The following is a 25,456-nucleotide window of genomic DNA, read 5'->3' on the forward strand; positions in this document are numbered from 1 at the left end:
GCTGGGTCATATGGTAGTTCTATTTTTAGTTTTTTAAGGAACCTCCATACTGTTCTCCATAGTGGCTGTATCAATTTACATTCCCACCAACAGGGAAAGAGGGTTCTCTTTTCTCCACACCCTCTCCAGCATTTATTGTTCGTAGATATTTTGATGATGGCCATTCTGACCAGCGTGAGATGATATCACACTGTAGTTTTGATTTGCATTTCTCTAATGATTAATGATGTTGAGCATTCTTTCATGTGTTTGTTGGCAATCTTTATACGTTCTTTGGAGAAATGTCTATTGAGGTCTTCTGCCCATGTTTGGATTGGGTTCTTTGTTTTTTTGATATTGAGCTGCATGAGTTGCTTGTATGTTTTGGAAATTAATCCTTTGTCAGTTGCTTCATTTGCAAATATTTTCTCCCAATCTGAGGGCTGTCTTTTCAACTTGTTTATGGTTTCCTGTCCTCTGCAAAAGCTTTTAAGTTTCAATAGGTCCCGTTTGTTTATTTTTGTTTTTTATTTCCATTTCTCTAGGACGTGGGTCAAAAAGGATCTTGCTGTGATTTATGTCATAGTGTTCTGCCTATGTTTTCCTCTAAGAGTTTGAAGGTGTCGGGCCTTACATTTAGCTGTTTAATCCATTCTGAGTTTATTTTTGTGTACAGTGTTAGGGAGTGTTCTAATTTCAGTCTTTTATAGGTAGCTGTCCAGTTTTCCCAGCACCACTTATTGAAGAGGCTGTCTTTTCTCCACTGTATATTCTTGCCTCCTTTATCAAAGATAAGGTGACCACATGTTCATGGGTTTATCTCTGGGCTTTCTATCCTGTTCCATTGATCTATATTTCTGTTTTTGTGCCAGTACCAAACTGTCTTGATTACTGTAGCTTTGTAGTATAGTCTGAAGTCAGGGAGCCTGCTTCCTCCAGCTCTGTTTTTCTTTCTCAAGATTGCTTTGGCTATTCGGGGTCTTTTGTGTTTCCACACAAATTGTGAAATTTTTTGTTCTAGTTCTGTGAAAAATGCCAGTGGTAGTTTGATACGGATTGCATTGAATCTGTAGATTGCTTTGGGTAGTAGAGTCATTTTCACAATGTTGATTCTTCCAATCCAAGAATATGGTATATCTCTCCATCTATTTGCACATCTTTAATTTCTTTCATCAGTGTCTTATAATTTTCTGCATACAGGTCTTTTGTCTCCTTAGGTAGGTTTATTCCTAGATATTTTATTCTTTTTGTTGCAATGGTAAATGGGAGCGTTTTCTTAATTTCACTTTCAGATTCTTCATCATTAGTGTATAGGAATGCAAGAGATTTCTGTGCATTAATTTTGTATCCTGCTACTTTACCAAATTCATTGATTAGCTCTAGTAGTTTTCTGGTAGCATCTTTAGGATTCTCTATGTATAGTATCATGTCATCTGCAAACAGTGACAGCTTTACTTCTTCTTTTCCAATTTGGATTCCTTTTATTTCTTTTTCTTCTCTGATTCCTGTGGCTAAAACTTCCAAAACTATGTTGAATAATAGTGGTGAGAGTGGGCAACCTTGTCTTGTTCCTGATCTTAGTGGAAATGGTTTCAGTTTTTCACCATTGAGGATGATGTTGGCTGTGGGTTTGTCATATATGGCCTTTATTATGTTGTGGAAAGTTCCCTGTATGCCTACTTTCTGGAGGTTTTTATCATAAATGGGTGTTGAATTTTGTCAAAAGCTTTCTCTGCATCTATTCAGATGATCATATGGTTTTTCTCCTTCAATTTGTTAATATGGTATATCACGTTGATTGATTTGCGTATATTGAAAAACCCTTGCATTCCTGGGATAAACCCCAGTTGATCATAGTGTATGATCCTTTTAATGTGCTGTTGGATTCTGTTTGCTAGTATTTTGTTAAGGATTTTTGCATCTATGTTCATCCGTGATATTGGCCTGTAGTTTTCTTTCTTTGTGACATCTTTGTTTCCTTTTGGTATCAGAGTGATGGTGGCCTCGTAGAATGAGTATGGGAGTATTCCTCCTTCTGCTATATTTTGGAAGAGTTTGAGAAGGATAGCTGTTAGCTCTTCTCTAAATGTTTGATAGAATTCTCCTGTGAAGCTATCTGGTCCTGGACTTTTGTTTGTTGGAAGATTTTTAATCACAGTTTCAATTTCAGTGCTTGTGATTGGTGTGTTCATATTTTCTATTTCTTCCTGGTTCAGTCTCAGAAGGTTGTGCATTTCTAAGAATTTGTCCATTTCTTCCAGGTTGTCCATTTTATTGGCATACAGTTGCTTATAGTAATCTCTCATGATCCTTTGTATTTCTTCAGTGTCAGTTGTTACTTCTCTTTTTTCATTTCTAATTCTATTGATTTGAGTCTTCTCATTTTTTTTCTTGTTACGTCTGGCTAATGGTTTATCAATTTTGTTTATCTTCTCAAAGAACCAGTTCTTAGTTTTATTGATCTTTGCTATCGTTTCCTTCATTTCTTTCTCATTTATGTCTGATCTGATCTTTATGATTTCTTTCCTTCTGCTAAGTTTGGGGGTTTTTTATTCTTCTTTCTCTAATTGCTTTAGGTGTAAGGTTTGGTTGTTTATTTGACATGTTTCTTGTTTCTTAATGTAGGATTGTATTGCTATAAACTTCCTTCTTAGAACTGCTTTTGCTGCATCCCATAGGTTTTGGGTCGTTGTGTTTTCATTGTCATTTGTTTCTAGGTATTTTTTGATTTCCTCTTGGATTTCTTCAGTCATCTCTTGGTTATTAAGTAGTGTGCTGTTTAGCCTCCATGTGTTTGTATTTTTTACAGACGTTTTCCTGTAATTGATATCTAGTCTCATAGCATTGTGTTTGGAAAAGATACTTGATATGATTTCAACTTTCTTAAATTTACCAAGGCTTGATTTGTGACCCAAGATATGATCTATCTTGGAGAATGTTCCATGAGCACTTCAGAAGAATGTGTATTCTGTCATTTTTGGATGGAATGTCCTATAAATATCAATTAAGTTCCTCTTGTTTAATGTATCATTTAAAGCTTGTTTTTCCTTATTTATTTTAATTTTGGATGATCTGTCCATTGGTGAAAGTGGGGTGTTAAAGTCCCCTACTGTGATTGTGTTACTGTCGATTTCAATCCCTTTTATGGCTGTTAGCATTTGCCTTATGTATTGAGGTGCTCCTATGTTGGGTGCATAAATATTTACAATTGTTGTATCTTCTTCTTGGACTGATCCTTTGATCATTATGTAGTGTCCTTCTTTGCCTCTTGTAATAGTCTTTGTTTTAAAGTCCATTTTGTCTGATATGAGAATTGCTACTCCAGCTTTCTTTTGATTTCCATTTGCATGGAATATCTTTTTCCATCCCCTCACTCTCAGTCTCTATGTGTCCCTACATCTGAAGTGGATCTCTTGTAGACAGCATATATACGGGTCTTGTTTTTGTACCCATTCAGCCAGTCTATGTCTTTTCGTTGGAGCATTTAATCCATTTACATTTAAGGTATTTATCGATATGTATGTTCCTTTTACCATTTTCTTAAATGATTTTGGGGTTTTTTGTAGGTCTTTTCCTTCTCTTGTATTTCCTGCCTAGAGAAGTTCCTTTAGCATTTGTTGTAAAGCTGGTTTGGTGGTGCTGAATTCTCTTAGCTTTTGCTTGTCTGTAAAGCTTTTAATTTCTTCATCAAATCTGAATGAGATCCTTGCTGGGTAGAGTAATCTTGGTTGTAGGTTTTTCTCCTTCATCACTTTAAATATGTCCTGCCACTCCCTTCCTGCTTGCAGTGTTTCTGCTGAAAGATCAGCTGTTAACCTTATGGGGATTCCCTTATGTGTTATTTCTTGTTTTTCCCTTGCTGCTTTTAATATTTGTTCTTTGTATTTAATTTTTGATAGTTTGATTAATATGTGTCTTGGCGTGTTTCTTCTTGGATTTATCCTGTATGGGACTCTCTGTGCTTCCTGGACTTGATTAACTATTTCCTTTCCCATAATAGGGAAGTTTTTAACTATAATCTTTTCAAATATTTTCTCAGTCCCTTTCTTTTTCTCTTCTTCCTCTGGGACCCCTATAACTCCAATGTTGGTGTGTTTAATGTTGTCCCAGAGGTCTCTGAGACTGTCCTCAATTCTTTTCATTCTTTTTTCTTTATTCTGCTCTGCAGTAGTTATTTCCACTATTTTATCTTCCAGGTCACTTATCCGTTCTTCTGCCTCAGTTATTCTGCTATTGATCCCGTCTAGAGAATTTTTAATTTCATTTATTGTGTTGTTCATCACTGTTTGTTTGCTCTTTTGTTCTTCTAGCTCTTGTTAAACGTTTCTTGTATTTTCTCCATTCTATTTCCAAGATTTTGGATCATCTTTACTATCATTATTCTGAATTCTTTTTTAGGTAGACTGCCTATTTCCTCTTCATTTGTTAAGTCTGGTGGGTTTTTGCCTTGCTCCTTCATCTGCTGTGTGTTTCTCTGTCTTCTCATATTTCTTAACTTACTGTGTGGGGGTCTCCTTTTCGCAGGCTGCAGGTTCATGGTTTCTATTATTTTTGGTGTCTGTCCCCAGTGGCTAAGGTTGGTTCAGTGGGTTGTGTAGGCTTCCTGGTGGAGGGGACTAGTGCCTGTGTTCTGGTGGATGAGGTTGGATCTTGTCTTTCTGGTGGGCAGGTCTAAGTCTGGTGGCGTGTTTTGTAGTGTCTGTGGCCTTATTCTGATATTAGGCAGCCTCTGTGCTAACGGATGGTGTTGTTTTCCTGTCTTGCTAGTTGTTTGGCATAGGGTGTCCTGCACTGTAGCTTGCTGGTGGTTGAGTGGAGCTGGGTCTTGGCGTTGAGATGGAGATCTCTGGGAGAGCTTTCGCCATTTGATATTACATGGAGCTGGAAGGTCTCTTCTGGACCACTGTCCTGAACTTGGCTCTCCCACCTCAGTGGCACAGCCCTGACACCTGGGTGGAGCACCAAGAGCCTGTCGTCTGCACAGCTCAGATAAAAGGGAGAAAAAAGAAGAAAGAAAGAAAGAGGAAGCTAAAATAAAATAAAATATAGTTATTAAAATAAAAAATAATTATTAAGAAAAAAAAAATTTAAGTAATAAAAAAAAAAGGTAGACACACAGAACCCTAGGACAAATGGTAAAAGCAAAGATATACAGACAAAATCACACACAGAAGCATAAAGATACACACTCACAAAAAGAGAAAAAGTGAAAAATATATATATATATATATCGTTGCTCCCAAAGTCCACCTCCTCAAGTTGGGATGATTCGTTGTCTATTCAGGTATTCCACAGATGCAGGGCACATGAAGTTGATTGTGGAGATTTAATCCGCTGCTCCTGAGGCTGCTGGGAGAGATTTCCCTTTCTCTTCTTTGTTCGCACAGCTCCCAGGGTTTAGCTTTGGATTTGGACCAGCCTCTGCGTGTAAGTTGCCTGAGGGCCTCTGTTCTTCCTCAGATAGGACGAGGTTAAAGGAGCAGCTGATTCGGGGGCTCTGGCTCACTCTGGCAGGGGGGAGGGACGGGTACGGATGCAGAGTGAGCCTGCGGCAGCAGAAGCAGGCGTGACGTTGCACCAGCCTGAGGCGCCGTGCGTTCTCCCGGGGAAGTTGTCCCTGGATCACGGGACCCTGGCAGTGGCGGGCTGCACAGGCTCCCGGGAGGGGAGGTGTGGAGAGTGACCTGTGCTCGCACACACGCTTCTTGGTGGCGGCAGCAGCAGCCTTAGCGTTTCATGCCCGTCTCTGGTGTCTGCACTGATAGCCGCGGCTCGCGCCTGTCTCTGGAGCTCCTTTAAGCGGCGCTCTGAATCCCCTCTCCTCACACACCAGGAAACAAAGAGGCAAGAAAAAGTCTCTTGCCTCTTAGGCAGCTCCAGGCTTTTTCCCGGACTCCCTCCCGGCTAGCTGTGGTGCACTAACCCCTTCAGGCTGTGTTCACGCTGCCAACACCAGTCCTCTCCCCGCGATCCGATCCGACCGACCGAAGCCCGAGCCTCAGCTCCCAGCCCCGCCCGCCCCGGCGGGGGAGCAGACAAGCCTCTCGCGCTGCTGAGTGCTGCTCGGCGCCGAGCCTCTGTGCGGGAGTCTCTCCGCTTTGCCCTCCGCACCCCTATGGCCGCGCTCTTCTCCGTGGCTCCGAAGCTTCCCCCCTCCTCCACCCGCAGTCTCCGCCCACGAAGGTGCTTCCTAGTGTGTGGAAACCTTTCCTCCTTCACAGCTCCCTCCCACTGGCGCGGGTCCCGTCCCTCTTCTTTTGTCTCTGTTTTTTCTTATTACTTTTGCCCTACCCAGGTACGTGGGGAGTTTCTTGCCTTTTGGGAGGTCTGAGGTCTTCTGCCAGCGTTCAGTGGGTGTTCTGTAAGACCTGTTCCACATGTAGATGTATTTCTGATGTATCTGTGGGGATGAAGGTGATCTCCGCATCTTACTCTTCCGCCATCTTGAAGCTCCTCTCTCCACTGATGAGATTTAAATTGGCTTTGTTTCCTTTGCCAGCTCCTTTCCCTTTCTATCTGCTCAGAAGCAACCGCTGTCATTACTTTGGTGGCTATTCCCCCAGCTTTTTTACTTTTGCTACTTTTCATTCATAGGAATTTAAAAAATTTTATTAGTTCATTAATTGTTGGAATTGTGTTGAAAACTGTTGTAATTTATACATTTATTGGGATAAAATGACATCTTTATTAAATCTTCCAATTCATAAACAAAATTTTTTCTTCTATTTATTCAGGTTTCCTTTTAGTTTCTTTAATAAATAATTTTCTCCATGTTTTATAAATCTTTTGTTTGATTTATTCATGGTAGCTGTAGATTTTATTGCTAATAAATATAGAATTATATTATGGCTACATTTTCTTGATATTTTAAGACTAATATATATGAGCAGTAGTGATTTTTGTCTGCTGATCTTGTATCAACAGTCCTACAAAAGTCTTTTGCTAATTTTTAGATTCTCTGAAATTATCATCTGAAAATAATGACAATTTTGCTTTATTCTTTGCAAGTCTTACTTTTTTGTCTTGTTCACTGGCTGTGATATCTAGTACCATGTTGAAGAGTAGTGAGTTTAGTAAGGTTTTACTGGCTTATTTGAAGGTATTTCTGATAAAGATTATCATTAACTGTGATGTTTGATATAGGTTTTTGATAGATATCCTGTATGAATTTAAGGAATTTCCCTTTAATTCCTAGTTTACTGAGATATTTTTTACATTACAAATTAGTATTAAGTTTTCCTAATTTTACTGCATCTATTGAAATGACCATATGACTTTTCTTCAGTCTGCTATGTAATGAATCGCATAGAAAATTTTGATGTTCTGTTCTTAAATTCCTGCATAAGCTCAAATTAGTCAAAATGTATGGTGTTTAACCATAAAATTTTTTTTAACATGGAATCATCTTTGACATCAGCTGTTCTTTGATGTTTTTCTAATTTATTATTATTATTATTTTTAAAGTATTTGTTTCATTTATTTATTTATAGCTGTGTTGGGTCTTCGTTTCTGTGCGAGGACTTTCCCTAGTTGTGGCAAGCGGGGGCCACTCTTCATCACGATGTGCGGGCCTCTCACTATCGCGGCCTCTCTTGTTGTGGAGCACAGGCTCCAGACGCGCAGGCTCAGTAATTGTGGCTCACGGGCCCAGTTGCTCCGTGGCATGTGGGATCCTCCCAGACCAGGGCTCGAACCTGTGTCCCCTGCACTGGCAGGCAGATTCTCAACCACTGCACCACCAGGGAAGCCCTAATTTATTATTTTTAATTCTCTACTTTTTTATTTGATAATTTTTTCTTCCAACTTTTTGAGATATAACTGACAGACAGCACTGTATAAGTGTAAGGTGTACAGCATAATGATTTGACTTACATCATAAAATGATTATCACAGTAAATTTAATGAATATCCATCATCTCATATAGATACCAAATTAAAGAAATAAAAAAATTTTGTGTGTGTGGTGAGAACTCTTAGGATGTACTCTCTTCAGAACTTTCATATATAATATACAGCCGTGTTAATTATGCTTATCATGTTGTACATTACATCACTGGTACTTAGTTATCTTATCACTGTGAGTTTGTCTTACCTTTTGACTGACTTCACCCATACCCCCCTGTTCCCAACCCCCGCCTGTGGTAACCACAAATCTGATAACTTTATCTATGAGTTTGTTTTTATGTTTGTTTGTTTTTGAAGTAAAATTGACCTACAAACTTATATTATTTCATACTGTATTTGTCTTTTTCTCTCTGACATTTCACTATGCATAATATCTTTCAAGGCCATCATGTTGTTGCAAATGGCAAAATTTCATTCTTTTTTATGGCTAATATACTACTGTGAATATATGTACCACATCTTCTTTATCCATTCATCTGTTGATGGGCATTTGGTTTGCTTCCATACCTTGGCTATTGTAAATAATGCTGAAATGAACATGGGGTGCATATATCTTTTGTAATTAGTGTTTTTGTTTTTTTCTGATATATGTCCAGGAGTGGAATTGCTGGGTCATAGAGTAGTTCTATTCTTAGTTTTTTGAGAAACCTTCAAACTGTTCTCCATAGTGACTGTACCAATTTACATTCTCACCAACAGTATGGGAGGGTTCCCTTTTCTCCACACCCTCTCCAGCATATGTTATTTGTAGACATTTTTATGATGGCCATTCTGACTGGAGTGAGGTGATACCTCATTGTAGTTTTGATTTGCATTTCTCTAATAATTAGCGATGTTGAGCACTTTTTCATGTGCTTCGGCTTCTTTCTTTAATGGTGTTTTTTAAAGAGCAAATTTTTCATTTTGATGTCCAGTCGCTTGATTTTTTCTGTTATTGCTGCTGCTTTTTCCATTTTGTTTAAGAAATCTTTGTACCCTATATCAGTTTCCTGTAGCTGCTGTATCAAATTTCCATAAACTCCCAGTTCTAGATGCCAGAATTTGGAGATCAAGATACTCATAGAGCTACACCCTCTTTGAAGACTTTAGAGTCTCTTGTGCACCTTCCAGCTTCTGGTGGATCCAGAAGTTCCTTGGTTTATGGTCCCATTGCTCCAGTCTCTGTCTCTATGATCACATACCTCCTCATTTTCTGTCTTGAAATTCTCTCTACTTCTCTCTTATAAGGACAGATGTGTTTGCAATTACTGCCCCCCCTCCCACCCTGCCATAATCCAGGATAAGCTCCTCTCATTGAGATCCTTAATTTACATCATTAGACATACAAGGTCATATTCATCACATCCACGGATTAGGATGTAGACATATTTTTTTTTTGTTTTTTAACATCTTTATGGGAGTAAAATTGCTTTACATTGTTGTGTTAGTTTCTGCTTTATAACAAAGTGAATCAGCTATATGTATACATATATCACCATATCCCCTCCCTCGTGTGTCTCCCTCCCACACTCCCTACCCCATCCCTCTAGGTGGTCACAAAACACTGAGCTGATCTCCCTGTGCTATGCAGCCGCTTCCCACTAGCTATCTATTTTACATTTGGTAGTGTATATATGTCAATGCTACACACTCACTTCATCCCAGCTTACCCTTCCCCCTTCCCGTGACCTCAAGCCCTTTCTCTACGTCTGCATCTTTATTCCTGTTCTGCCCCTAGGTTTGTCAGAACTTTTGTTTTGTTTTGTTTTTAGATTCCATATATATGTGTTAGCATACAGTATTTGTTCTTCTCTTTCTGACTTACTTCACTCTGCATGACAGACTCTAGGTCCATCCACCTCATGACAAATAACTATTTCGTTTCTTTTTATGGCTGAGTAATATTCCATTGTATATATGTGCCACATCTTCTTGCGGAAATATCTTTTCTAGGGCCACCATTCAGCCCACTACCTATCCCAAGGTAACAAAGATAAGCTATTTTTTTTTCTCCTAGAAACTTCATAATTTTAGCATTGACATTTAGATCTGCCAGCCATCTTGACTTATTTTTCTGTATGGTAAGAGGTAGTGTAATTGTCCTTTTTTTTCCATATTGATATACAATTGATGCAGATTATTTGTTGAAAACACTTTACTTTTCACAATGAATTGCACTGGTATATTTGCAACAAATCATTTGACCAAAATGAGTGGATCTATTTCTGGACTCTTTTATTTTTCATTAATCTATTTAGCTATCCTTATGCCAATTCCACATTGTATTAATTATTGTAGCTTTATGGAAGTCTTAAAGTCAAGAGTGTGAGTCTTCTAGTTTTTCTGTTCCTTTTCAAGATCGTTTAGTTCTTTCAGGTCCTTTATATTTCCATATAAATTTTACTACCAGATTGTCAATTTTTACCAAAAATAACAAAGCCTTCTGGAATTTGGACCAAATTTGAATCTATAGATTGTTTAGATCAATGAATCTGTAGATCAATTTAGAAAGAATTAACATCTCTAAAATATTGAATCTTCCATCTAATGAACATGGTATATTTTAAAATATATCTTAGCAATGTGTTTGTGGTTTTCAAATGTAATGATCTTTGATTTTTTAAAAAAATTTATTCCTTACTAGCCTGAACCAGGAAGAAATAGAAAATATAAACAGACCAATCACAAGCACTGAAATTGAAACTGTGATTAAAAATCTTCCAACAAACAAAAGCCCAGGGCCAGATGGCTTCACAGGCAAATTCTATCAAACATTTAGAGAAGAGCTAACACCTATACTTCTCAAACTCTTCCAAAGTATAGCAGAGGGAGGAACATTCCCAAACTCATTCTATGAGGCCACCATCACCCTGACCCTAAAACCAGACAAAGATGTCACAAAAAAAGAAAACTACAAGCCAATATCACTGATGAACATAGATGCAAAAATCCTCAACAAAATACAAGCAAACAGAATCCAACAGCACATTAAAAGGATCATACACCATGATCAAGTGGGGTTTATCCCAGGAATGCAAGGATTCTTATATATACGCAAATCAATCAATGCGATAAACCATATTAACAAATTGAAGGAGAAAAACCATATGATCATCTCAATAGATGCAGAGAAAGCTTTTGACAAAATTCAACACCCATCTATGATAAAAACCCTCCAGAAAGTTAGCATAGAGGGAACTTTCCTCAACATAATAAAGGCCATATATGACAAACCCACAGCCAACATCGTCCTCAATGGTGAAAAACAAACCATTTCCACTAAGATCAGGAACAAGACAAGGTTGCCCACTCTCACCACTATTGTTCAACATAGTTTTGGAAGTTTTAGCCACAGCAATCAGAGAAGAAAAAGAAATAAAAGAATCCAAATTGGAAAAGAAGAAGTAAAGCTGTCACTGTTTGCAGATGACATGATACTATACATAGAGAATCCTAAAGATGCCACCAGAAAACTACTAGAGCTAGTCAATGAATTTGGTAAAGTAGCAGGATACAAAATTAATGCACAGAAATCTCTTGTATTCCTATACACTAATGTTGAAAAATCTGAAAGTGAAATTAAGAAAACACTCCCATTTACCATTGCAACAAAAAGAATAAAATATCTAGGAATAAACCTACCTAAGGAGACAAAAGACCTGTATGCAGAAAATTATAAGACACTGATGAAAGAAATTAAAGATGATCCAAATATTTATTTTCTAATTCTTTTGTTTCTTGCATGTAGAAACACAATTAATTTTTATATATAGACCTTGACACACTGCTCAATTCACCTATTGGATCTAGCAGAATTTTTATAAAATCCTTTAGAGTTTCTGAAAATAAAATTTTACCTCTATTTCTGTTGATCTTTTTACTTTTCTGCCTAATTACATTGTCTCGGACTTCTGTAGAATGTTGAATAGAATTGGTAAGAACAGACTTCATTCAGTATTTTAACAGTAAGTTAAATTTGGTGTAGATTTTTCTTAGACGCTTTTATCAAATCAGAGAATCTTTTTTAGTTTGCCTAGAGTTTTTGTTTTTGTCATAGTTGGGTGTTAAATATGTTCATATGATTTTTTGTACCTATTTTGTACATATTTTCTGTACCTCCTCTGCACCTGACCACGTGATTATTTTTTATTCGGTTTGTGTGATGAGTTATATTGACTGGTTTTTCAATGTTAAACCAAACATGCATTCCTAGGATAATCCTTGGTTATTCATATCATATTATCCTATTAATATACTGCTGAATTAAATTTGCTGATATTTGGTTAAGAAATTTTGTGCCTATGTTAATGAGAGGTATTAGTCTATAGTTGATTTTATTTTGCTATGGGTTTGTCATCATTTAATATCAGAGTTATGCTGCTATACTGGTCTCATAAAATGAGTTGGGAAGTGTTCTTTCCTCTTGTATTTCCTGAAAGAGTTTGAATAAGATTGGCCCGGGGGGGTGGGTGTCAAAAATCAATTTGTTTACCAGTTTTCATCAGTTTAGTAAGTTGTGTTTTTGAGGAATTTGTCTATTTCATCTACATCATCAGGTGTGGGCTTAATTATGTCCATAATAGTTCCATACTCTCTTTCTAATTACTATAGGATTTATGGTCATATTGCCTATTATATTTTGGATATTTATATTTGTGTGTTTTTTTCCTAGCTCAGTGTTTTTAGGGTATATAAATTTTAATAATCTTTTCAAGAACCAACTAGCTTGAAGGATTTTCTCTTTATTTCCATATAAATAATTTCTGTTCTCTATTATCTTCTCCTGTCTATTGATATTGTGTTTATGTTGCTTAGATCATTGATTTTAGAACTTTTTGTTTTCATATGTTTTACTATATATATTATATATCTCACAATACATTGCTGTTGATTTTGCTTCAGTCAAGCATCTTTCAAAGAATTGGGTAAAATTGAAAAGAAAAAGATATACCTTTCTTTTTTTTTTTTTTAATTAATTTATTTATTTATTTATGGCTGTGTTGGGTCTTCATTTCTGTGTGAGGGCTTTCTCTAGTTGTGGCAAGCGGGGACCACTCTTCATTGCGGTGCGCGGGCCTCTCACTATCACGGCCTCTCTTGTTGCGGAGCACAGGCTCCAGATGCGCAGGCTCAGTAATTGTGGCTCACGGGCCCAGTTGCTCCGTGGCATGTGGGATCCTCCCAGACCGGGGCTCGAACCCGTGTCCCCTGCATTGGCAGGCAGGTTCTCAACCACTGCGCCACCAGGGAAGCCCAGATATACCTTTCTTAATCATTTCCAGAAGTCTTCAATCCTTCTGTAGATTCAGGTTTCCAACTAGTGGTGTTTATCTCCAGCCTGAAGAACTTCCTTTTATTTCTTGTGGTATAGTTATAAGTAATAGCAAGTTTTCTCAGTTTTTGTTTGTTGGAAAATGGCTTTATTTCATCTTCATTTTTTAAGATTTTTTTTGCTGAATATAGAATTCCAGATTAGCCATTTTGGCTCACTGGCAAAGCTCTCATATTATAATATGAAATAAATGGGGAAAAAATTAAAGCTATACCTCTTAAAGCTCCATCTTTGCCTTATCCTTGTGCTTGGAGTTTTCAAAGAAATACAGATCAAGAGACATAAATTGCTGTGACAACTAAACACAAATCCTGACATATTTCTTTGCAGTCAGAGGGCTTATGGAAGTAAAACTGACTCATGAAAGACCCTGTAACAGCTTTAGAGATGATCCAGAAGATGATTAAAGGACTGGAAACCAAGACTAACTCTGAGAGGTTAATAAAGCTGGAACTATACAACTTGATGAACAAAAAAACTCCACAGTCATTTCATGCCAGTCTTTTAAAAATTTTTTTACTTTAAGTACAGTTGATTTATAATACAATATTAGTTTCAGGTGTACAACATAGTGATTCAATATTTTTATAAATTAAACTCCATTTAAAGTTATTACAAACTAATGGCTATATTTTCTTGTGCTATATGATATACCCTTGTTGCTTACTTATCTGATACATAGTAGTTTATATCTCTTAATACCTTATGCCTATCTTGCTGCTTCCCCCTTTCTTCTCCCCACTGTAATCACTAGTTTGTTCTCTGTATCTGTTTAGTTGTATTCATTTATTTTATTTGTTTTATTTTTTAGATTCCACATATAAATGATAACATAGATTATTTGTCTTTCTCTGTCTGGCTTATTTCACTAAGCATAATACCCTCTATGTCCATCCACGTTCTTGCAAAATAGCAGAATTTCATTCTTTTTTATGTCTGAGTAACATTCCATTGTGTGTGTGTATGTATTTCACATCATCTTTATCCATTTATCTGTTGATGGACACTTAGGTTGCTTTCATATCTTGGCTATTGTAAATAATGCTGCTATGAACATTGAGGTGCATGTATCTTTTCGAATTAGTGTTTTTGTTTTATTTTTTGATATATACCCAGGAGTAGAATTGCCGGATCATACGGTAGTTCTATTTTTAGTTTTTTGAGGAACCTCCATACTGTTTCCCACAGTGGCTGCACCAATTTATATTCCCACAAACAGTGTACTAAGGTTCCTCTTCTCCACATCCTTGCCAACATTTGCTATTTGTAGACTTTTTAATGATACTCATTTTGACAGGTGTGAGGTGATATCTTATTGTGGTTTTGATTTGTAGTTCTCTAATGATTAGCGATGTTAAGTATCTTTTCATGTGCCTGTTGGCCATTTGTGTATCTTCTTTGGAAAAATGTCTATTCAGGTCTTCTGTACATTTTTTAATTGGATTTTTTTTTATATTAAGTTGTATGAGCTATTTATATGTTTTGAATATTAACCTCTTATGAGTCATATCATTTGCAAATATTTTCTCCATTCAGCAGTTTGTCTTTTTGTTTTGTCCATGGGTTTTTTTGCTGTGCAAAAGTTTTTAAGTTTAATTAGGCCCCATTTGTTTATTTTTACTTTTGTTTCTTTTGCCTTAGGAAACAGATCCAAAAAAATATTGCTACAATTTATGTCAAAGAGTGTTCTGCCCATGTTTCCCTCTAGGAGTTGCATGGTTTTCAGCCTTACATTTAGGTCTTTAATCGACTTTCAGTTTATTTTTGTATATGGTATTAGAAAATGTCCTAATTTAATTCTTTTACATGTAGCTGTCCATGTGCCAGTCTTCAAATATACAAAGGGACTGTATTCACTGAGTGGCAGCCAGCTGTTTGCAAACCCAGATGTGCATAGAACAAGATAAAATGGGTGTAAACTAAATTAGGAGGGACTTAATTTTGTTTGGAATAGTTTCTTATAAGCAATGAAGTTATTGAATAAATCTTCTTCTCTAAAAGTGATGAGAGTGTCTCCTTTATATTTAGAGGGCTCGCATGCTGCTGCTGAAGGAGATGCACAGATTATGTATCTTAAAGGTTCTTGTCACAACTTTCTATTGTCAAAACTTCAGTAGATGGGACTATCCCAAAGCAAGCTCTCCCTCCCTTTATAGGTTCTCATTTACCCCACCTAACAAAGCTATCTGTAAATTTTACATCTGTGAGAAATTTTTAGTATAGCAACGAAGCCTTCTGTGAACTCAGTTTGTCATTGAGACAGATAAGATTCTAGTTTCTGAACAGCCATTCAAAGAAAAAAATTAGCTGCACATAAAGAAATGTGGATAAATTATCATTACTGATATTTTTACTACAGAGTCTTTCCTTAAAATAATTTATCTTCAATTACTTTTTTTTCTAAAGACTTACATTTTAGACTTTGGCATTTGGTCCAATTCTGCATAATTTTGAATTACAGAAAAAAGAAGATGTATTAACTGACTGGTATGTTGTAAAAATCTTTTTCTAAGATGCAAGGAATAGATTGATTGAATAGCTTTTTAAAATAGGTGTAAAATCTTTAAATCCCTATTCTGTCACAGCTTTCCTCACAGAAATGACAGTAATCTGACTGAACTTCTTAACTAAATTATGCAGAATCATCCACATTAAGCAACACTCATTTTATTCATGGTATAGAGAATCATAGTCTGGCAGTGTTAGGCTCACAGTATAAACAAAGATATCGAGGTTAATTCCTTTGCCTGGTGTTACTTGCTAGGTCCTCTGGCAGAGCCCTGATTAGATCCCAGGCCTCTTGATTCCCAGGTTAATACAATTTGTAGTAAATCAGGCTGCTTCTAACCTATTGGTGTATGTCTCCTACAACTAATTCACCAACATTGGGTGAAGTCACTTAAATGATTACGTAGCCAAAATAGCTCTGAAGGAAACTTCCCTGGGAAGGTTTCAATACTTGCCTTTTAATATTCATTGTTCCTTCTGAATCCAAACAGGCTTGCTCTGAAAGTATTCTTCCCATAATCATTGGTCTTCAAAGCATACCTATTTTGAAATCAATACTTATTTAACAGCTGAAAAATATTCCTAATAAATTGTTTGGTGAGGAAAAACATTATACAACAAAATGTAAACACACAAACACACACACTTCTCTGAAAAAAGAAAGCAAACAAAAATATTGACCAGTCCCATCTCTGAGTGATCATATTTTGAGCGGTTCTTTTTTTCTGATTTCCTTGCTTAGCTATAATATTTAAAATCCAACAATAAACATATATTGCTTTTATGAGGCCAAAAAAAAAAATCAAAAGGCTCTCAAGTCCCAATCATCTTGTGATTTTGATTGGGAACATAATTTAAAGTGAGCGTACTTGAGAACTCCTTAGCATTTTGTAGTTCAAATGGAGAGCAGCAATGAACAGCTAACATTTGAGGCTATCAGACAGTCTGCCTACTTGTGAACATTATTCTAAATATAATTTTCCAGTGAAATGATTTGGTTCTTAATACTGCTCAAATATGCCCTCAAATATTAATATCTTAGTGGCTAAAAAGCTACTCAAATTTGACATTCAGTATATTAGGTAATCTGAATTAAAAGCACTACATTCTGAAAGAAGGTTTGATTTTTATTAGGGCAAAAGCAGCCTACTAAAAAAATACATTCTTAGTTTTCAATGTATAATTATAATTCCATTGTATAAATGTCATTAATTTGCCTCTAAGATTGTAATTACTCACTATTTCATGATCTATTCAAATGGTTCAATCAACACTCTTTCACTAAAGAGGCAAAATCATAGAAATAAACCCAAAGTATAAAAGGAACATAAAACATTATTTTTACATTATGGTGCTGGTTGAACATATTTTAGGAATAGATGTCCTTCTAAACTCTCTTGGCGTGTCAGTATATAATGAATCACCCTTAGGACCTATGACATCTTTAAATCTAACCTAACTTTTAATCACTAGTGTAAGTCCGCTTACTGGTATTTGGTTTTCAGTATAAGGCAATGTACCAGAATCTTGTTTAAAGTGGATTTTTATATTCTTGAAGCAAACCAGAGGTATAGCTCTATTTGAATGGCCCCTGCTTTGACTAAAATCATTGAGGCTGGAAAGATTTTTATGTAACAATTTGTTTAAGAGCTCCAAATCAATCTCTGCCGATTATTAATAATCAATTAGTAAATCAACACTGGGACTTCTTTTCTCTGGAACCAAAACTTTAACCCTATAGCTCTTGTTATCTGATTTAATCTTCATCCCATTAGTCATTCTTATTATTTCCTGGATTGTTCTGTGTATCATTTCCAGCTGAGTTCTTCTGAAATTATTTCTTTGTTATTACCATGATAGCTCAGCTGTGGAGAGGCCTTCATATGACTGGAAATCTTAGGCCTCTTGGGGCTTGCTAAGGAATGTCTAAAATCCCACTGCTCCAAATACATCTCCACGGTTTCACTGTTTTAAAACTGTTCCCTTGGTAATCTGGAGAGTGTTAAGAGTTAGGGAAGGAGGGAGAAGTAAATTCTCCCAATGCAGTAGAAATAGTTAAGGGCTGAATTTGAGGAATTGTGTCTCCCAGCATAATGTTGGTTTGGGCTCTGGTGTCAAGATTATATCTAGGAATATGAACATCTGGGCCTAATGAGATATCAGCATGCATTTGGATCGTGAATAAACAACCTTCCTCCAACCTGGTCACCGCTGGCTACATCAATAAAAGGCTTGTCGATGATTACAAAAATCATTCTCTGACACCTATTGACCAACTATCTTCCCCAAACAGGGCAGATTTAATCACTCTGGAAAGCAATTCCATTCATGGATTATCGTAAAAATGAGATAGGCAATTTCTAGCTGTTTTTCGCCCAAAAACAGTCACACACACACACACACACACACACACACACACACACACACACACACACTCCTTGTGTAGAGAGCTCTCCTGCTTCTTGGCATACCCATCAACCTCACTGGAGGGGTCCTGAGGAAGGATTTCACACACAACTGACTGGACTAGCGATATTAGTGACTGCTATTCGGACAGCTTTTAAAATGCAAGTGTTATTCAAGGTGAGAAATATAGCCTCCTCTTAACAGGCCTTTTCTTCGTTGACTCTGGTTATTTTTGGCAGAACCCAGAGGACACATATGTTTTAAAGACAAGAATTGGGGAGGAAAGGTCGCAATTACAAGTGTGTTGCTTCCACAGAGCACAGATGGGAGGCAGCCTAGGAGCTGAGGGAGGGGCTCTGAGTGGAGGAGAAATGCCGGTGTGACTCCACCCCCTTAGGCTTCTGCACAGCCCATGTCCCGTCCGATGTGAACAGGTCTGGTCGCACCCTCAAATGATTTCTAAGCTTTCTGTCAATAACCTAGGATTCACAGAGTATGAGAGTGAATCTTTTCCTTCTTCCCTCTGCACTTAGTGGTTAACTCGAGAAAAAAAAATGTCTTTGTTTCCAATGTTGTTTTAGGAATATCAGGAAATTTATTTGAACAAGATGTGTTAAAATATTATTCCTATGTAAATGAAACAAGTATGGAAGTCAGGGGGATAAAGAAATACAAAAGATTAAAAGCATTAAAAATTATTCTAAATCGGGTAAAGTCTGGATCTGAGGTGCTGCAAAGTCCCTTCCAACTCTGAGATTCTAAAGCTTTATCACCTATATTTGTATGGCATATCAAATTTACAAAGTACTTTCACATTTATTCTCTAATTTGAATTTTACAATTACCTTAAATCAAAGCACATGAGCCCAACAGATAAAGAAACTGAGGCCGAGAGATTCTGGATGGTTCCTCCAAAGTCACCAACTCCTTGCAACGGTTGAATTCTGATTATGATCAAGGTTTCCTGACTCCCAATCCAATGTTTTACAGCCTTTAATTCACACAGTACTCCATGCAAAGATATGAGATAAGTTATACCAACATATTGGAAAGCCTCTTGGCTAAGATAGGGTTCTAAATGAGCAAATTTGTGCAGATAAACTCACTAAAGCTGTTTTTATTCTGTTGCCATATTAGCATGCCAAAATCTGGTAGACGTATGGTTCCAGCCTTCAAGAATATTAGCTGTTAAAGATAATAGAATTATAAATTAGTTCCCTTTCCACTTATATTATTTAGACTCACTCAACAAACAAGGGGCAAATATACTCAGGTTCCGGGTGGGGTTTATAGTTGGGATAAAAGGAGAAGTAAGAAAGGAACCTGGTCTCCTAAGGCTTTAAGGAGAACTGGGACATCATTACAATGATTACAACTGCATCTTCACAGTTCGGGATCCACAAAAGCTGGAGAAGTGAGAGAGCATCTCTGGGAAGCCAGTGTGAGTGCACATCTCCTGTGCCCAGGACTCACCCTTATAGCCCTGCTTCTTTCTCTGGTTGTTTCTTTATCTTCCATGTAAATTAACCTGTCTATACACTCCTTTTCTCTGTCTCATATCTTTTATTGATTTGAGCTGATTATTATTGCCTTCTTGGGTAATATTATTACCCAAAGTAATATATTACCTTCTTTAATTTTTCTGAGCTATTCCACTTTTGACTTACCTCTGCTTAGAGGATCAGTTTGAATGTGTTAGTTACCAGGACAGACTTACTGGGGCTCTGACCACCTTTATATACAGGTCTATTGCCTATATCTTTGGCTCATGTCCCCCATCCTCAGCTTTCCCAAGGGTTGTGAGGTCACATGGCACAAACCATAGTTACCATAAGCAAGGACTATTTTTTTTGGCAGTGTTTTTATTTCTTTTTATTTTTTTAAACTTTTTATTTTATATTGGAGTATAGTTGATTAACAATGTTGTGATACTTTCAGGTGTACAGCAAAGTGATTCAGGTATACCTATACATGTATCTATTCTTTTCAAATTCTTTTCCCATTTAGGTTGTTACAGAATACTGAGCAGAGTTCCCTGTGCTATACAGTAGGTCCTTGTTGGTTATCCTTTTTCAATAAAGCAGTGTGTACATGTCAATCCCAAACTCCCTAACTATCCCTCCCCCCAGCGCTTCCTCCCTGGTAATCATAAGTTCATTTTCTAAGTCTGTGAGTCTGTTTCTGTTTCGTAAATAAGTTCATTTGTATCATTTTTTTTAGATTCCATATATAAGCGATATCATACGGTATTTCTCCTTCTCTGTCTGACTTACTTAACTCAGTGTGACAATCTCTAGGTCCATCCATGTTGCTGTAAATGGCATTATTTCATTCTTTTTAACAGCTGAGTAATATTCTATTGTATATATGTACCACATCTTCTTTAACCATTCCTCTGTCGATGAACATTTAGGTTGCTTCTATGTCTTGGCTACTGTAAACAGTGCTGCAATGAACATTAGGGTGCATGTATCCTTTCGGACCATGTTAAGCAAGGACTTTATCCCAAGGATGGGGGCAGGCTAGAAGTCAGAGACCTCTCATGCACTATACTTCCTGGCGTTCCTTATTTTTTTAATCTTAACTTGCTAAATTTTTGTTTAAGTATTTCATTTTATTTTGAATAATCTGATTTATTGCTTCCTGTCTATTCTCTTGGACCCAGTTTCAAATAAACATATGTAAATATAAATATTTTAGTAACACTTCAGACAGTAAGAAAATTGGATAGCAGTAATAACAAAATCAAATAAAGTAGAAGTCCTCTTACCTTATGCAATAAGGACCAGTAATTGGTTAGTAAAAAAGGCATTTAATGTGAGGGATATTTTTTAAATGATATATTGTTTAAAGATCATATTTTAACTTAATACATGTAAATATCTTTTTATCAGAGTGTTCCGTAGTTGTCCATTTGTATAAAGACCATCATTCCTAATACAACATCTCTAATTTCTAACTCTGACTTCTTTAAAGTAAAATGAAAATTTAACACATTTGCAAATTAATGTTGGTGTGTAAGTCAAGATTTTGAGAAAATTTTCCCAATCATTTATAAATTTCTTATCTATACCTCATTTACAAAGAAAATTTCATTTAGAACCACAGATTATCATGCCTTAATCAGAGAACTGGACTTAGTTTTGATAGAAATAACTTTGTTTTCCACTCATGTTTTACTCAGTTATATATTTGAATGCATTAAAAATTTTAAAATAAAACCATTTAAAATAACATTAAAATATTAAGTAACATAAGGCAGCAACAAAAGTGATTCTTGATATGTCTGTGACACAACTGATGGAAACAATAGTACCAATATGGCTTGGAGAATAAAGTAGTCTTCTGGTCATGAGTGTTTGCTGTGCCATGAGCCTCAGTCACTGTGCTTTACAGAGAGAAGAGAGAGAATCCATTCAACCAGCAAGTGAGCTAAGGAGTTTTCCTGAACATATATACTCAACATGATTCATAATTTCTCTTAGGTTATAATAACATGTAAGGTTTAAAATGGAGAGGAAATTCCACTGGTGAATTTTAAATAAAAGTGATTTCCGTTAGAAGAATACAAAAGAACACACAATTAAGACTGGTCAGTATAGGTAAATAAACAATAAGAAACAGAAATAGGAACCTCCTCAGAATACACACAGAAATAAAATCCAAGTGAATGAAGTAAAAGTAGACTTCTGTTTGCCAAAAATTCAAGAAGCAGAGAACATGTAGGAGTATTTCATAACAGACATTCTTTAAATGCACTGGAAAACCAGAAACGACAGGGAAACCAAAAAAAGAGAAACAAATACCACGTACGTGAGCTGAGGCGTAGCTGCTCTTGGAGATGTGCTAATCTTGGATTTCAACACAGATTGAAACAGTAGCAGAGACACCGGAATTCAGAAATGCAAGGAGTTGGAACTGAGATCACCAATATAAGTTGGAACCTGAAGGGCCTGCACTCAATGAAAAGGTTAAAAAGAAAAAGGAAAAGGAGAGCCTCCGGGCACAGGGAGAATGTAAGGAAGTTTACTTTAGTTTGGATTTTGAGGGGCTAAAAAAAAATTTCCCTGCATTGGGGCTGTACCAAACGTTGTCTGGTTTGGACAAGAAATCTCCGTAGAAATCGCTCTTACACCAGGAATACTTCTGCTAAGAGTCATGGGATCAAAAAACATAAAAATTCCCTGATAGGACATGGTTTCAACCTAGGCTGCACAGGATTCCTATGAGAATGAAAATGAGTTTACAGTGCAATTATAAAATAACAGGAAACAATCTACCAGGAATCGGACAGCATATACAACAGGAGATTTCAAATCCCAATAGTAGCAGAAGATAGAATGATCTGACGGAGATTCTGAAGTAAACTGTTAAGATGATTAAAGAGAAAAAAAAAAAAACTAGAATTGAAGATGTAGACAAAAGGACACAAAAGCATACGAAAATAAGATGTAGTGATAAATGGATATAGAGGTGGTCAGATGGACAAATATGTGTACATCAAGTGTCGTAAAATGTTCATAGTAGAATATAGCTGGTGGTTATACAGGTGTTCAATGTAAAGTGACTTCTTATCTGTTTGAAATTTTTCATAGTAAAATACTGGGAGAAATATACCACGAACAAAGAATGGCAAGATACAAAAAGAATCAACTCAACAACTATAAAAGCTGGAGAAATATTTACAAAACTGTTTGCAGGCATTAGCCATCAGCAAAGAAGGACCACAATAAAATACCGAGGACCACAATAAAACTGAAATAAGCAAGTTTGGGAACAAATAAGAACCATCTCACCAGAAGTACACAACTCAAATGATAGAGACCAAAGTTTAGCATAGAGCACCGTCAGTGGTCCTCAGATTGTGGTCCCCTGACTAGCAGCATCACCATCACCTAGAAACTTGTTAAAAAAGCAAATATTCAGGCTCCTCCACAGAACCACTGAATCAGAGACTCCAGCGGTAGAGCCCAGCGCTCTGATTCTGATGCTCTCTTATGCCTCAGAGAATCACTGGTTATAGGGAAATAGAACTTCTGATATAAGGTAGCTAACAAAAAATTAATGATAACATTAATGATAACACATAATCTTGAGAGAATTCCCTTTCAAGTCCAAAATGAGTAGTATTATCACTTCTTTCAATGGAGTACTTGAAAATAATTTTACTTTCTACATTAAAAATGTTGGTGAATTTTATTGTCAAACTATTAAAACTGATAAGGAAGTTCAGCAAAGTCATGCTGGATATAGGATTAATACACAAGTTATATAAAATTTAAATGTGGTTCTACAAGGCAGAACTATTTATAAAATGTAATTTTTAAAAGATATTTATTATATTTATTATTTGTTATAAATATATTGTATTTATTATACTTATTATAACCCAACTATAACAAATCTAAACCTAGTAATCTACATTATAATAACTTTCACTATATTTATATTATTCATTCACAGCTCAGCTACCACTACATTATCACCATTACACGCAGGAAACAAAATACCTATTATCACAACCCTTACCCTAGTTACCCTGCTATCAATAGGAGGACTCCCGCCACGATCAGGGTTCATACCCAAATCAATAATCATCCAAGAAATGACAAAAAAAACCACATTATTTTGCCCACACTAATAGCCATCACAGCACTACTTAACTTGTATTTCTACATGCGACTCACTCCACAGCACTGATCATGTTCCGCTCCACAAACAACACAAAAATAAAATGGCAATTTGACTCTACAAAGCAAATAACCCTCCTACCAACCATGATCATAATATGCACTATACTCCTACCCCTCACACTAATACTATCAGTATTGGAATAGGAATTTAGATTAAACCAAACCAAGGGCCTTCAAAGCCCTAACCAAGTATAATTTACTTAATTCCTGCCTAATAAGGATTGCAAGACTATATCCTACATCAACTGAAAGCAAATCAAACACTTTAATTAAGCTAAATCCTCCCTAGACTGGAGGGATACATCTCCCAGGAATTTTTAGTTAACAGCTAAATACCCTGGTCAACTGGCTTCAATCTACTTCTCCCACCGCCAGGGAAAAAAAAGAACTTCGAGATGGGATAATCCTATCATCTCAGAAGTCCTCTTTTTTACCGGCTTCTTTTGAGCCTTCTACCACTCAAGCCTCGCCCCTACACCTGAATTAGGCGGGTGCTGGCCGCCAACAGGCATTCGCCCTCTAAATCCACCAGAAGTACCGCTCCTTAACACTTCCCGTGCTACTAGTCTCTGGTGTATCTACTACTTGAGCCTACCACAGCCTTACGGAGGGAAACCGCAAGCATGTACTCCAAGCCCTTTTTATTACAGTCGCCCTAGGCATATATTTTACACTCCTACAAGCTTCAGAGTACTATGAAGCACCCTTTACAATTTCAGACAGAGTATACGGATCAACTTTCTTCATAGCCACAGGATTCCACGGACTGCACGTAATTACTGGGTCCACCTTCCTCATTATCTGTTTCCTACGCCTATCAACATATCACTTCACGTCCAACCATCACTTCGGCTTTGAAGCCGCTGCTTGATACTGGCATTTTGTAGATGTTGTATGACTATTCCTTTACGTATCTATCTATTGATGAGGCTCATAATACTTTTAGTATTAATTAGTACAATGGACTTCCAATCAGCTTCGGTATAACCCGAAAAAGAATAATAAACTTAATACTGGCCCTATTGACAAACACAGCACTGGCCTCATTGCTCGTACTCATCGCTTTCTGACTCCCCAAGCTGAATATTTATACAGAAAAAACAAGGCCTGATGAATGTGGATTTGACCCCATAGGATCAGCCCGCTTGCCTTTTTCTATAAAATTCTTCCTAGTAGCAATCACATTTCTTCTCTTCGACCTAGAGATTCCCCTTCTACTGCCCTTCCCCTGAGCACCTCAAACAAATAATCTAAAACCAGTACTCACCATAGCCCTGCTCCTAATCTCATTATTGGCAATTAGCCTGGCCTATGAATGAACTCAAAAGGCCCTAGAATAAATTGAATATGGTATTTAGTTTAAAACAAATGATTTCGACTCATTAGATTATGACTAAATTCATAATTACCAAGTGCCTTTAGTATATATAAATATTATTATAGCTTTCACAGTATCTCTTGTAGGACTGCTAATATATCGATCCCACTTAATATCCTCACTATTATGTCTAGAAGGCATAATATTATCGCTATTCCTCATGGCAACCCTAATGATCCTAAATTCACTCTTCACTTTAGCCAGCACAATACCAATCATCCTGTTAGTGTTCTCAGCCTGCGAGGCCACACTCAGATTATCCTTACTAGTAATAGT

General features: G+C 36.6%; 1 long non-coding RNA gene across 1 annotated transcript; it reads left to right on the plus strand.

Moving 5' to 3' along the window:
- The first annotated feature begins 9,831 nt into the window (after nt 1-9,831).
- On the plus strand, nt 9,832-23,730 carry LOC118894534. The gene is made up of 3 exons (XR_005019717.1): nt 9,832-9,847; nt 19,546-19,548; nt 23,608-23,730. It is a non-coding gene; the product is annotated as an uncharacterized LOC118894534 (long non-coding RNA).
- The last annotated feature ends 1,726 nt before the right edge of the window (nt 23,731-25,456 follow it).

Source organism: Balaenoptera musculus, chromosome 4 (genome assembly GCF_009873245.2).
Source record: "Balaenoptera musculus isolate JJ_BM4_2016_0621 chromosome 4, mBalMus1.pri.v3, whole genome shotgun sequence".
Taxonomy (NCBI): Eukaryota; Metazoa; Chordata; class Mammalia; order Artiodactyla; family Balaenopteridae; genus Balaenoptera; species Balaenoptera musculus.